This window comes from Tursiops truncatus, chromosome 9, assembly GCF_011762595.2.
Source record: "Tursiops truncatus isolate mTurTru1 chromosome 9, mTurTru1.mat.Y, whole genome shotgun sequence".
Taxonomy (NCBI): Eukaryota; Metazoa; Chordata; class Mammalia; order Artiodactyla; family Delphinidae; genus Tursiops; species Tursiops truncatus.
In genome coordinates, this window is record NC_047042.1 from 20,738,480 (window position 1) to 20,751,180 (window position 12,701).

Below are 12,701 nucleotides of genomic sequence, written 5' to 3' on the forward strand. Positions count from 1 at the left end.
TGAGTCGTGGCACGTGGGATCTTCGTTGCGGCAGGCGGGCTTCTCTCTAGTTGTGGTGTGTTCCAGAACGTGCGGGCTCAGTAGTTGAGGTGCACAGGCTCTGTAGTTGTGGCTCACAGGCTCCAGAGCGTGTGGGCTCTGTAGTTGCAACACGCAGGCTCAGTAGTTACAGCACCTGGGCTTAGTTGCCCTGTGGCATGTGGGATCTTAGTTCTCTGACCAGGGATCTAACCAGCATCCCCTGCAATGGAAGATGGATTCTTAGGCACTGGGCCATCAGGGAAGTCCCTGTTCTTTCAGTTTTTGAGAGAAGGGTGTTGAAATCTCTGACATAACTGTGGACTTGCCAATTTCTCCTTGCAGTTTGATCAGTTTGGCTTCATATATTTTGAAGTTCTGTTACTAGACACATACATATTTAGGATTGGTATCATCTTTTGATGAATTGGATCTCTTTATCATTGTGAAATGGCCCTCTTGTAATATGCTTTTCTCTAAAGTCTACTTTATCAGTATTGCCACTCCAGCTTTCTTTTGATTAGTGTTAGTGTGATATATCTTTTTACATTTTTTAACTTTTTACCTACTTGTGTGTTTGTATTTAAAGCGGATTTCTGGTATATAGCATATAGTTTGTCCTTTTTTTTGTTTTGTTTTCTTTTAAATCCAGCATCCTAATCTCTGCCTTTCAATATAGACTATTTACATTTAATATGATTATTGATTTTGATGGGTTTAAATCTACCATCTTGCTATGTGTTTATTTGTGCAATCGGTTCTTGTTCCTTTTTTCTTTGTCTTCTTTAGTATTATTGGAGTATTTTTTTTATGACTGTCCCCTTTATTGGAGTATTAATTATCTATAGCTCTTTTTTTTTTTTACTGCCTGTCTGTAGTGGCTGTATACATCTTTAACTTATCACATCTACTTTGAGTAAAACACAGCTTTTTATATCATATAAGAACCTTGTAACAGTATACTTCCATATTCCCTTCTCAGCCTTTGTACTATTGTCATACATTTTGCTTTTACATATGTTATAAATTCCACAATATAGTTCTACTTTTTTAGCTTTAAATGGTCATTTGTCTTTCAAAGGGGTTAAAAATATTTTTTTTTTTTTTTTTTTTTTTTAGAAAAAATGCTCTTAAATTTACCCACATATTTACCATTTTCAAGGCTCTTCATTCCTTTGGAATTCTTTTTTCATCTGGTATCATTTTCCTTCTTCCTGAAAGACTTCCTTTAGTATTTATTGTAATGCTGTACTACTGATGAAATTTTTTCAGCTTTTGTATATGTGAAAAAAAATATGTATATATATATATTTTTTACATTGAACACTTCAGGAAAGAAAATAATTAAGTGATGATTCAAATGCATGAATGATTCAAATTCAAAATGCAATCCCTGGATTCAATAAATATCCTTTATAATTATACCCAGTCAATATTAGAAATGTATATAGGCACTAAGTCAGCTAACAAAATAAGTAAAATAACTATATAAAGTATAAATTTCAGGACTGGGGAACATGCATGATCAGTTAAGTCACTTTGCCACTGTAGGTGCTTTTTAAAAAACATGATTCACATTTGCTTCAATCACATACACATTCATTGCAGGTGTTTCCCACCCCACCCCCCGGCCACACTGCATGGTATGTGGGATCTTAGTTCCCTGACCAGGGATTGAACCTGTGCCCCCTGCATTGGAAGCACAAAGTCTTAACCACTGGACCACTAGGGAAGTCCTGCAAGTGTTAAATTGGACCATTGATGCCAACAACTTAAAACTATGATCTTAAAAGAAAATTCAGTTTAATACAAAGAAACACAAGAAGAAAATCTCAGGACACTTGATCAGAAGTTTTGATGCCTGTCATACTACTCTGGTGTATACAAAGGTTCAAGTAAGGCTGAGAAAGAAGAATTGTTTCCTTTTCCCTTTGAAGACACGATCCAAGAAACAGAGGAATTGCACATTCTATAGCAACTAGCTATCCGTCCATACACTGCCAATAAAGGACTCCTTACATTAGTAACTAACCAAGTTTTAAAAGCCTTGGCCAGTGTTACAAAAACAGAACGTTTAGAGTAATATTTACGAATACAAGCATAATTGTTTTTTTGCCTTCTCTAAGTAATAATCTTTGAAATGCTAAAAGTGAGTTCCAGCTGTGGTTCTTTTCTGGCGTGGGGAGCTGCAGGTGCACATGGGATGGTCTACTGATTTACCTTCTCACAGTATTCTTTGGAAGCAGTTGGATGGGGCTTGATTGTAGGAGAATCTGGGGTCCATTTGGCTGGGCAGACTTCTTCATGGGTTTCCACAAACTGAAATGCCTCCACCAAGCGGAGGGTCTCTTCCATGCTTCAGCCCACTGGGAGATCATTGACACTCAAATGCTTGATGACTCATTGGGGTCAATTATGAAGAGACGTCGTAGTGCAAGGCCAGGACCTGCTAACAGCACACTGTAGTCTCGGGAAATCTGTTTAGTCAGATCTGACAAGAGTGTGATTTGCATGTGGCCCAAACCGCCATTCTTCCTTGGTGTTTACCCAGGCCAGGTGGGAGAAGTGGGAATCCACTGACACTGTAACGATTTCACAGTTCACATTGTGAAATTCATTGGCTTTGTCACTGAAAGCAATAATTTCTGTAGGACACACAAAGGTGAAATCCAAAGGATAGAAGAAGAGCCCTAAATATTTCCACTTAAAGTCATCAAGGCTTATTTCTTTGAACTCTCCATTGACAACAGCTGTACCCTTAAAATAGGGCGCATGCTGGGTGACGACAGGGGCATGGTATGAGGAACTGGTGCTAAAGGTGAATTTTGCTTGACCAGAACCAGACACAATGCATTTGTCAAGCACGTTCTTCAAGAAGCAGCAGGCCTAAGGGCTGCAGCAGAAATGCCCCAAGGAATGACACTCACGTGTTGGACAAGCGAAGTCTGGAGCAACCTTCCTGCCGTGGCTGCCATCTTAAGGGTGCATGGAACCCGCGGGGCAGACAGAGAAGCAGAGAGCTGAAAAAAATATTTTTGACTTTATTTTTGAAATATATTTTTGCTGGGTATAGAATTTTAGATTGACACTTTTTTTCTTTCAGAACTTTAACGATACTGCACCAGTGTCTTCTCATTGCATTTTTCCAATATGAAATCTACTGTTATCCTTATTTCTTTATATTGAAAGTGTTTTTTTTTTTCCCCCGGCTGCTTTTTAAGATGATCTCTCTACCATTGGTTTTAAGCACTTTTATTATGATGTGCCTACGATGTGTTTTATGTTTCTTATGCTTGGGGTTTGTTGAGCTTCTTGGTTTGTAGATTTACCATTTTCATCAGATGTAGAAAAAGTTTGTCCATTATTTCTTTAAATAGTTTTTCTGTGTTTCTTCACTCCTCTCATTCTGGTACTCCAGTTACGCATATATTATGCCACTTGATATTGTCCCACAGCTAACTGATGCTCTGTTCATTTTTTTAAAATATTTTTTTCACTCCTTGTTTCAACTTGGATAATGTCTCCTGCTCTGTCCTCAAGATTAGTAATCTTCTTTTCAGTTTCTGATCTGCTGTTATCTCATCCAGTGTATTTTTCTTCTTAGACATTTTATTTTTCATTTCTGTAAGTTTGATTTGAATTTTGTCTATATCTTACATATTTCTCCTTTACATGTTCAATCTTTCTTCTGTCTTTTAAAAAAAAATATATTTATTTATTTATCTGGTTGCGCCCAGTCTTGGTTGTGGCAGGCAGGCTCCTTAGTTGTGGCTTGCTGGCTTCTTAGTTGCAGCACATGGGCTTCTTAGTTGTGGCATGCAAACTCTTAGTTGTGGCATGTATGTGGGATCTAGTTCCCTGACCAAGGATTGAACCCGGGCTCCCTGCATTGGGAGCATGGAGTCTTATCAACTGCACCACCAGGGAAGTCCCTCTTCTCCTTTCTTGAATACAGTTAACCTTTGAATGATGTGGGCGTTAGGGGTGCTGACTGTTCACACAGTTGAAAATCTGTGTATAACTTTATAGTTGGCCCTCCACCTCCACGGTTCTGCATCTGCAGATTCAACCAATCATATAGATCATGTATTATTGTAGTATGTTTTTATTTTTTTAAAAATCTGTGTATAAGTGGAACTGCACAGTTCAGACTGTTGTTCAAGGGTCACCTGTAGAGTCTATACTAGCCGAGTTTTCAAAAAATTGTGGTAAATAATACATAACATAAAATTTATCATCTTAATAATTTTTTAAGTATATAGTTCAGTAGTGTTAATTACATTAATATTGTTGTGAAACAGCTCTCCAGAACTTCTTCATCTTGCAAATCTGAAACTCTGTATCCATTCAACAACAACTACTGTTTACTCCTTCCCTCATTCCCTGGAAGACATTCTTCTGTTTTCTGTCTCTGTGAATTCAACTATGCTAGGTACTTCAGATAAATGGAATAATACAGCCTTGGTCTTTTTGTGACTGGCTTATTTCACTTAGTGTAATATCCTCAAGATTCATCCATGTTGTGGCATGTGGCAGGATTTCCTTTAAGGCTGAATAATATTCTGTTGTATAATTTTCTTTATTCATTCACCCATTGGTGGACATGTGAGTTACTTTAATCTCTTTGCTATTGTGAATAGTGCTTCTGTGAACATGGGTATGCAGATAATGTCTTCAAGACCATGCTTTCACTTCTTTTGGGTATATACCCAGAAGTGAGATTGCTGGATCATATGGTAGTTCTATTTTCAATTTTTTGAGAAACTTCCATACTATTTTCTATAGTGATTGCACCACTTCACCATTGCACTAACAGTGCACAAGGGTTCCAGTTTTTTCACATCATGTTAACACTCGTTATTTTCTGTTTTGTTGATAGTAGCCATCATAATGGGTATAAAGTGATATCTCATTATGGTTTTAATTTGTATTTCCCTAATGATTAGCGATGTTGAGCATCTTTTCACGTGCTTGCTGCCCATTTGTATATCATCTTTGGAGAAATGTCTATTCAAGTCATTTGCCCTTTTTTTTTTTGCGGTACGCGGGCCTCTCACTGTTGTGGCCTCTCCCGCTGCGGAGCACAGGCTCCGGACGCGCAGGCTCAGTGGCCATGGCTTACGGGCCCAGCCGCTCCGCGGCACATGGGATCCTCCCGGACTGGGGCACGAACCCGTGTCCCCCACATCGGCAGGCAGACTCTCAACCACTGCGCCACCAGGGAAGCCCCATTTGCCCATTTTTAAATTGAGGTATTTGATATTTTGTTAAGTTGTAGTTCTTTATGTATTCTGAATATTAACCCCTTATCACATACATAGTTTGCAAATATTTCCTCCCATTCCATAGGTTACCTTTTCACTCAATTGATTGTATCCTTTGATGCACAAAAGTTTTTAAGTTTGATTTAGTCCCATTTGTGTATTTTTGCTTTTATTTTCTGTTCTTTAGGTGTCACAACCAAATAAATCACTGCCAAGTACAATGTCATGAAGTTTAACCCTACATTTTCTCCTATGAGTTTTATAGTTTTAGGTTTTACTCTTAGGTCTTTAATCCACTTTGAGTTAATTTTTATATAAGATAAGGGTCCACCTTCATTCTTTTGCATGTGGATATCCATTTTTCTGCGCACAAGTTGTTGAAGAGGCTGTCCTTTCCCCATTGAGTGGGGTCTTAGCATTCTTGTCAAAGATTATTTGACCATATATGCAAGGGTTTATTTCTGGACTCTGTTCTGTCCCATTCGTCTATTTGTCCTTATGCCAGTACTATGCTGTTTTGATTACCATAGCCTTGTAATATGTTTTGAAATCAGAAAGTGTGACTCCTCCAATTTGTTGTTCTTTTACAAAATTATTTTGGCTATCTGCGGTCCCTCAAGATTCCAAATGAATTTCAGGATGAATTTTTCTGTTTCTTCAAAAAATGCCATTGGAATTTTGATAGAGATTGCATTGAATCTGTAGATTGCTTTGGGTATGGACATCTTAATAATATTAAGTTTTCCAATCAGGAACATGGGTTTCTTTCCATTTGTGTGTGTGTGCATGCATGTGTGTGAATGTATACATGTACATACATATACATACACATAAGGTGTATGTACACATGCACAGTATTTTGTATATAATAGCTGTTTTAATCATAGCACTTTTGTCATTTCTGGATTCGCTTCTTGTAACTGATTTTTCTCCTCATTATGGGTAGTATTTTCCTTTTTCTTTGCATGCCTGCTAAGTTTTGTTTGGATGCCAGACATTGTGAATTTTGTTGTTTGGAGCTGTCTTTTCTTTGTATTCTTATAAATATTCTGAGCTTTGTTTTGGAACACAGTTATGTTATTAGAAACAGTTCTTCAAGGCATGCTTTTAAAGCTTTGTTAGATGAGTCCTGAGCATCCTTTAGTACAAGGCTAATTTAGCCTTATTACTGGGGCACTGCCCTTCTCAGTATTCTAGCTGTTGCCCATTACTACAGGATTTTTCCACTCTAGCTGTGAACTCTTACCATCCCTGTGTGAACTTTGGTAATTGTTATGCCAGCTCCTTTCTGGTGGTTCTATTCCTGGCTTTAGGTAGTTTATCTTCATAAGTGTGCTGATCAACAATAATCAGCTGAAGACTCAGTGGGAATCCTCTTCAAAGCTCCAGAGCTCTTTTGTGCTCTTCTCTCCTCTCTGGTACTTTGCCCTGAGAACTCTAGTTGTTTTGCTATCCTCGAATGCTCAAATCCGTCCTCTCAACTTGGGGAGACTGTCAGGCTCTGGTTTTCCCCTCCTAGCACTGTGTCCTGGAAACTCTACAGGCAGTACTATTAGGAAATAATAGGGCTCACTTTTTTGTTTCCTTTTTCAAAGATTATTGTCTTGCACAGCATGTTGTCCAATGTCTGAAAAGATTTCACATATTTTGTCCTTTTTTTTTTTTTTTTTTTAGTTTTAAAGGTGGGAGGGGGAATTCTCTGACGGTCCAGTGGTGAGGACTCTGTGCTTCCACTGCGGAGGGCTGGGTTCGATCCCTGGTGGGGGAACTAAGATCCTGCAAGATGCATGGTACAGCCAAAAAAAAATAAGATAAAAGGTGGGAGGATTAATCTGGTCCCTGATACTCCATCGTGGCTAGAAGTGGAAAACCCTCTTCATTAAATTTTAAAGTAATGCTTTAAAATACATAAAGTACCATTTTTAGTATTGTTTTAATTAAAACCCATGATTTTAGAATGTATTAGCTTTGGATAGCAAGAACCAAATTGTACCGTACGTTTTGACTGGATAAACGTGTTTATGTTCAGCTTCCTCAGCATTCCTGTTGTACTTGAAACAAATGTAGGAGTGTATGGTGAGTCAAAAGGAAAGCAACTAATTGCATTTTCTTCTTTTTAGAACCCAGTTCTCATTGACAAAAAATGTGAGAGAGTGAAAAACATGGCTATATTATTACTAGGGCAAATTAATGAGAAGTAAGTATTAATATTTCTCTAAAGGTGTAATAATTCAGATTTTATCATCATTGGAAAATATTTGCCACAAAGACTAAAAATACCGCTGTGATCCAAAAATACCTTTTATATTTTGAGAGGTCAGTGTAACTTAACTTTGGAAATAATAGGTATTAAAGGTTGTTAAAAATCTCTGTAGAGGAAATGTAGTTAAGATGTTAGAAGAGTATGTCTAAAAATGTCTCCTCATTGATCATAGGCAACTGAAATGGCCTTTTTCTTTTGATGGAGGTGAATTATGTAAATTGGTAAAATCAAAACATAGAGTCAGTTTTCTTTTGTCTACCCTATGCATCCCTTTCACTGCAACCACACTACATGAGAAAATAAACTTAATTATAAAAGGAAGGCTTTATGTGTATTAAGTTGATAGTGTGTGTGTAGAAAATTAACATGAGAAAGGAGATATTTTAAAACTGAATTAAAAATTACTATAGTTATTTTCTTCTTTTTTTATTTTGACATAATTTGACTTTGAAAAGTTACAAGAATTCCTGTATACGCTTCAGAGATTAACCAAATATTAAACATTTTACTGCATTTGCTTTATCCTTATTTTTATATATACAGATATACATTACTTTTTTCCTGACTCATTTGAGTCTTTATAATCCTTTAACTATGTGAACCTCAGTTTTATTTCCTAAAAACATTCTCCTACGTAAGCAAAGTATGATGATCAAAAATCAGGAAATTAACTTTGATACAATAGTATTATCTAATCTTCAGATATTATTCACATTTCACCAGTTGTCACAATACTGTCCATTATGGCAAGAGAAAATCCAGGATCACATCCTGCCTTTAGTTGTCATGTCTCTCTAATTTACTTTAAGCTGGAATAGTTGTAGAGCTATGTTTATATGTCATGATATCGACATTTTTTTAAAGTGTTGAGGCCAGTTATTTTGCTGAATGTCCTTCAATTTTAGTTTGGTTGATTTTTTTCTCGAGACTAGAGTCAGGTTATATACTTTTGGCAGGAATATCACAGACATAATGTTCTTTCCAGTACATTATATCAAGAAGCAATTGCTGCAGTTTCTCCTATTACTGGTGATGATAACTTGTATCATTTAGTTAAAAAGGTATCTGCCAGGTTTCTCCAAAGCTAAGTCATTATTTCACTCCTTGTAACTATTAAGTACGTTGTGGAGAGATACTTTGATTATGTAAATACCCTATTACTCTCAAACTTATGCATTGGCTTTAATATCTATTGATGATTATTGTACAAATCAGTTTTCAAGATGGTTGCTTAAAAGTTCTCATCACAAGGGAAAAACTATGTAACTGTGAGGTGATGGTTGTTAACTTATTGCGGTAATCATTTTGCAGTATATACATATATCAAATCATTATGTTCTACGACTTAAACTTATGCAATGTTATGTCAGTTATATCTCACTAACATTGGGGGAAAAAAAGATGGTTGCCAAATAGTGATTTTTTTTTTTTCCAGTTCACCAATTTCTTCTGTGTTTATTAGCTGGCTTCCTGGTACAAAGAAGGCTTCCTGCTCCAAAGAAAGCTTCCTTCTGTTATTTATTTATTCATTCATTCATTCATTCATTTGTATCAGTATAGGCTCATTGATTTTTTTAAATTCTTTTTTTTTTTAATTTATTTAATTTATTTTATTTTTGGCTGCATTGGGTCTTCATTGCTGTGTGCGGGCTTTCTCTAGTTGCAGTGAGCAGGGGCTACTCTCCGTTGCAGTGCGCAGGCTTCTCATTGCAGTGGCTTCTTTTGTCGCGGAGCATGAGCTCTAGGTGCGCGGACTTCAGTAGTTGCAGGACACAGGCTCAGTAGTTGTAGCGCACGGGCTTAGTTGCTCTGTGGCATGTGGGATCTTCCCGGACCAGGAAAGTACCCATGTCCCCTGCATTGGCAGGCGGATTCTTAACCACTGCACCACCAGGGAAGCCCTGATTCTTATTTTATTCTTCTGACACTGTCCCTATTATTCTTTGAGCACTTTAATTTCTGACCCAACAAGTTGTTCCAGGATCACCTTGCACTGTCTCTATGCCAGCCCTGGAATCAGACATTTCTCTAAGGGGCCTTGATTCTTTACTGTAGATTAGTATTTAGAGATTTGGTTGTTAGATGTGCTTATTGCTACTGAGGAATCATTGTGTCTAGGCCCTCTTAGTGGATATAGCTAAGTGCATTGTATATGTGTGAGCATCTATGTATGTGGATGTGTGTAATACACCTATATGTTTTAGAAAGGATTATTGAGTTAACCAGTATCATGGCTGCTAAAAATTTAAAAAGTGAATATATCCTTAGGCTGCATGACCAAGTGATCATGTCCCTATTAGTAGAAGTTATAAGTCCACAGTGTTTTGCATTCTTCAAATAGGTTGTTTTGTTGGCCAACTAGATTCCAGGAATTTAGATCTTATCTGATAAGGAAGATGACCTGGATAGTGAGAGGTTTGAAAGGCATGTTATGTGAAGAAGAGTTGAAGAAGCTAGGAATATTTAATCTGGAAAAAGAAGAGATTACAACAGCATCTACTTACTATATTATTTTATGTGAAGGCAGAAGATGGAAATTTATTCTGTGCCCATTTAGAGTATATAACTAATACAGGTGAATGGAATTTAAAGAGAGACACCAATTTATCTCTGAATAAGGAAATTTTTGAGGCAAGCTCTCTTCTAATGGAGTGAACTGCCTTGAAAAAAGCCTCAAACTCAGTTATTACCTCTCTTCAATCAGAAGAAAAGTTTGCCCATTTTCGTATAGTTAATTTGTGCTGTGAGAAGTTGGAGCTACTTGAAAGATGTCTCAGTATGCTGTATTTAGTGGCTTAGTTAATTGTATGTCTCATGAGATGCATCATGAGGAAAGGGTTCTAGTCTAAATATATGTAAGAAATACTGTATACATAGTTTCCTCTTGTATATTTATAATGCACAGCAACATAGTAGGCTGTGGGAAGTCCAAAGAAAACTTGTTTGACTTTTTCTAATGTAGTGGATTTAGGGGACAGGTTAGACTAGAGATGTAATCTACATATGTAGTGGTCATTACCTACACATGGTATTTAAACTAAGATATTTTGAAGCAATCACCAAGGGACTGAGTGAAGACAGAGAAGATATCAGGGACTGAGCTCAGGGAGAAGATGGGAGCCAGCAAAGAAACTGAGGAGTAGCCAGAAAGTTAGGAGCAAACCCAAGAGAGTGGTTTCCTAGAAGCTAAGTGAATAGTGTTCCAAGAGGAGGAAGCATAGTCAGCTGCGTCGTATGAGCAACTGAGACCTGACCATTGGATTTAGCAACCTGAATTTATTCGTGTCCTTAAAGAGAACTTTCAGTAGAGTGCGGGGAGTAAAGGCATGATTGGATTGAAGAGAGGAAGTGGAGAAATTGGAGGAGACAGCAAAATTTTGCTGTGAAGGGGAGAAGAGAAATGGAATAGTTGCATTTGCTGAGCACATACCTTGTGTCTTAATACAGTCATCCCTCAGTACCTGCAGGGATTGGTTCCGGGACCCCCCACTGGGGATACCAAAATCCTCTGGTGCTCAAGTCCTTTATATAAAATTGCAGAGTACTGTAAAGTTGAAGAGATTAGGCAACAGTGAAAAGAATAAGCTATACACAGTTGAGCTCATGATTCTGGTTAAATAGTAGTTGTAGTACGTTTAGAAAGTACTTTCCTCTGTGGTATGGATTTGAATGGGCTAGAAATTGAAGTGTTTGTTTCCTGATTTATAGAAAATTCCCTCAGGTTAAAAGAATGTTATCAGTGTAGTGGCTATTAAATTGTGTTGCATTCCTGAGTTTCCAGGCAGCTTGGGCCAGTTGGCTTGGTAGTTAGTAGTAATATGAAGCCCAACCCCCAAACTTCATTTTTATTAGCCTTGAATTGATGATCTGGACATATTAATAATGGTATTACATGAAATAGTGAGATTTAGTATGTTCATTATTTTAAAAATGACTCAGTTTTCAAGAATAGTTCACTTGTCCCATAAGAAGTTATCTGGTATATTTAAAGCCATATGTCCTAATTTTAAATTGGCTACTATAACTATGGGGGAAGAAAACCCAGGGAACACAATTTGGTTCTTATTTCTATTTCATCATTAACCCTCCATCCACCTTCTTAGAACTAATTCCAAGCTCATTTCTTATATGTGTATGCTTTTGCTGTAGTTTCAGTTACTTATTGTAAGGGAGTGAAGTTGTTAGACCCCTGTGTTTAGTCTACCATTTTTTTCCTGGTGGTTTGAAATATTTAAATCTTAAATTACTCTTTAAATAATTAAGTCACTTGCACACCATTCCTTATATGTTCTTACAATTTAATTTCCTGTGATGATCTGGGCCTGGAAGAATCCAAAGTAACTTGTCAAATAGGTCAGAACAAGGAGAAAGTCATTTTAGACAGAGGAATTATCACCAGGTCTAGAAGGCAAGCATGAAAATATATTTGGTAACCCACATGGCCTGACTGTAGGATATGTATATGGATGGCAGATTGGAGTGGGTAGGTTGTGTGTGGAAGAAGGTAGAGATGATGGATGCTACTGATTATAAAAGCAGTGAATCTATGATAAGGTTGTAAAAGAAGGTCTTTTGTTTACTATGCTGATTAAACTCTTTTCTTACATAGTAGGAAATCATTAGAGATTTTTTAAGAAGGAGAGAAACATGTTGAGGTCAGTATTTTAGAAAGATAAATGGTGAAAGTGAAGAAATAATAAGAGACTGTCAGAGTAGTCCTGGTAGTAGATAATATGGGCTTGCACCAGGTCTGTGGTAGTGGGGCCAGGGAGGGGTTATATGAGAGATGTTTTGGCGGTGTGACAGGTAGATGCATTGATTTATTCCTTCATATTTATTGAATGGTTCCTGTGTGCCAGGTAGAGAATTTGTGGTGTTGGGAAAGGAAAGGAGACAAAGATTCTAGGGTTCCTTGCTTAAGTACCAAATTGAGTAGATAATAAAAGAATAGTAGATTTGAGGAGGAAAAATGCATTTTAGATTTGTTTTCCCTGGAGGTAGTTGTAACAGCTTCACAGAAGAGCTTAAGCTTGGTTCTGTATTTTCTGTTTAGTATCTTGAATTTATAAAAAGAATTGAAACTGGGTGTCTTCCCTTTACTTCCCTCTGTTAGAAATAACAGAAGTAAAGTTGCAGCTGTTGTTAGTTTAGAATCC

General features: G+C 37.1%; 1 protein-coding gene and 1 pseudogene across 5 annotated transcripts in view; one reads left to right on the forward strand and one right to left on the reverse strand.

Annotated features, from left to right (window-relative positions):
- The window catches only part of PHTF2 (putative homeodomain transcription factor 2), a 112,823-nt gene that overhangs the window by 7,808 nt on the left and 92,314 nt on the right, over positions 1 to 12,701 (forward strand). The window contains exon 2 of one of the 5 annotated variants that reach the window (XM_073809593.1): positions 7,403 to 7,479. The exons of the other annotated variants lie outside the window; for them this stretch is intronic. The gene's annotated coding sequence lies outside the window, so the exon portion shown is untranslated. The remainder of the gene's footprint in view (positions 1 to 7,402; positions 7,480 to 12,701) is intronic. 5 annotated transcript variants of the gene reach the window in all.
- On the reverse strand, positions 2,227 to 2,993 carry LOC101336352 (thioredoxin-dependent peroxide reductase, mitochondrial pseudogene; annotated as a pseudogene).